This window comes from Ursus maritimus (genome assembly GCF_017311325.1).
Source record: "Ursus maritimus isolate PB19 chromosome X unlocalized genomic scaffold, ASM1731132v1 scaffold_X1, whole genome shotgun sequence".
In the NCBI taxonomy this organism is placed as follows: domain Eukaryota; kingdom Metazoa; phylum Chordata; class Mammalia; order Carnivora; family Ursidae; genus Ursus; species Ursus maritimus.
Window position 1 is genome coordinate 27,068,018 of NW_024423319.1, and position 2,663 is coordinate 27,070,680.

At 38.5% G+C, this 2,663-nt stretch overlaps 1 long non-coding RNA gene across 3 annotated transcripts in view; it reads left to right on the forward strand.

Annotated features, from left to right (window-relative positions):
• The window catches only part of LOC103680227, a 77,304-nt gene that overhangs the window by 66,860 nt on the left and 7,781 nt on the right, over nt 1-2,663 (forward strand). The window lies entirely within an intron of this gene.

Genomic DNA, 2,663 nt, shown 5'->3' on the forward strand with positions numbered 1-2,663 from the left:
GGGGGGGGGGGGGCGGAGAAGGAGGAGGAGGAGGTGGCGGAGGCGGCGACAAAGGAGGAGGTGGTAGCATCCGGGGACGCGACGGCGGAAGATGGGGCCGGCGGCCACTTCCCTAAGCCCGGAAAACCCCGGAGTTACCGCTTCTGCGCCGCGGAACCGATTCCCCGGAGCCGCCCCCGCTGCCCCGTTGCCTCGGCTCGGAGTGACCAGCTCCCCGGGCTCCGCGCCCGCGCGCCTCCCACCTGACCCGGGGCTGGGCTTGCCCGCCCGCTCCCCAAAGCCGGGTTGTTTAGAAAGGACCAATAAAATAGATCAAACTCTTGGCTAGCCAGACTAAGGTAGGAAGGAGGAAAAGGAGGAAGGGGAGGTAAAAGTAATGACGGTGTAGATAAAAACAGATCGGTATTAAAAGACTTTAAATAGAGAATCTCGTGTGCAACAAACGTTGAGTACAGAGGAGGAATGATGGATTTCCTGGCAAACTATAAACTACCAAAATTGACCCAAGACGTAGAAAACCGGAAGAGAGCAGTAAACTGTAGACGAGAATGGAAAGTCAGCAGGGCCACTTGCTTTTATAGCGAAGTTCTAGATAACCTTTAAGGAACAAATACTTTTAATGTCATTTGGTCCCTTTCTAGACCAGTATTTTTCAAAACATCCGGAATAAAGAACCCATTTTTAAAAAATTTACAAATATTGTGGAGATATACTTTTGTAAAATTTAATAAGAATATTTAAGAAACGAAATAAGCAAAGTGCAAGCACAATTTTAAAATTTTAAGATTCATCGGAAATGAATTACATTTCATTAAATATAATCAAAACCAATTTAACATAGGGACAAAAAAGTAATTACAAAAACGGCATGCATTGTTCATGGATGAGTCCAGCGATCACTGCTTGGATGTCATAGCGATGTCTAATTGCTATAAAGGTTTCTAAAACCGTCTCCATTTCTGTAGTTATCCCGTTATGGGTTCGTAACAAACAGTTCAGGGACTGGCACCAGTTTTCAGACCATAGAAACAGATGGAAAGATCCCAGATTAATTTTTTAAAGTTAGTATAGCCTTACATAGGATACATATGATAGTAAAATATTTGTACAAAATATACACATAGAAATTCCAATAAAATCTTAATAAACAGAACCTAGCAGTGTGGCAAGAGAATAATACACCATGACCAAATAGGGTTTATTTCAGAAATGCAAAGATGATTCAACATTAGAAAGTTTATCAACATAATTTATGACATGAAACAATTAAAGGAGAAAACCCATAGTATTATGTTAATAGAAACTGAAAAGGCATTTAAAAATTCAGCAGCCATTTTTTTTTTATAAAATTTTTTTTTTATGTAGACTCCATATTCAGGGTGGAGCCCAACACAGGACCTCAGCTCACAACCTTGAGATTCAGACCTGAGCTGAGATCAAGAGTCAGATGCTCAACGAAACTGAGTCACTTAGTGCCCCTTCAGGAGCCATTCTTAACAAATATTTCAAGTAAAATAGAAATTTATTTATTTTTTAAAATAGAAATGTGAAAGAAACTGCTTAGATATGATAAAGATTGCTTACCAAAACTCAACAGAAACTGTTATACTAAATGATAAAATAGTAAAGTCATTTTCATTAAAATCATGAATGAGAGAAGGATGCTGTCACCACTACTCTTCAACATCATTTTGGATGCTCTAACTAATCTAAAAGACAGGACAATGAAGTATTACGTGTAGCCTACTGTTAGTTGTCTTTAAAATTCTGTTCTCCCGTTCTTCCTTAGAAATATAATTTTAGCTAAGGACATGGCTGAGAGACTACAATTCCCAGTTTCTCCTGAAGCTAAGTGCGGCCATATGACTGTGCTTGCACCAGTGGAATATGCATGGATGTGATGAGGTCAACATATCCCTCAAGTGCTTAAAAGGAAGTTGTTTATCCTAGACTTTTCTCCCACCCTGTTCCTCACGGGCTGGAACATAGATGTAACTATAATTCCACTTCAACCATGCAGATGAGTACAACACCCCAGGAGATGGCAGGGCAATAAGATGAAAGGAACATGGGCCACTGAATAACCTGGAGGAGGAGGGGTATTTGTTCCACCAGCCTGGACTGGTCAGTGACTATGTAAGAAAGAAAGAAACTTCGATCTTATTTACACCACTATATTTCTCTCTCTTTCTTTTTCTCCCTCTCTCTCAGGTGTGTTCAGCTTTTACCACAGCTAAAATGATAGGAATTCACATTAGAAAGAATATGCAAAAATTTCCTATTTATTTTATATTTATTATTATTTTTATTTTAAGATTTTTTTTGAAGTAGTCTCTACACCCAGCGTGGGGCTCGAACTTACAATCTCGAGATCAAGAGTCACATGCTCCACTGACTGAGCCAGTCAGGCACCCCCAAAATTATCCTATTTAAAAAATTGTATTTGTAGAAACTTACTAGATTCTAGTTTTACAAAAACTACCAGAAGTCATACAAGTTTTTGGTGAGATGGTTAACTATATGAAAATAGGCAAAAACCAATAATACTTCTTTATGTTATCACTAATCAGGTAGAAATAGTAATGGGAAAGTATTCCATTCACAACACTGACAAAAATTTATTTATTTATTTATTTATTTATTTATTTATTTATTTATTTATT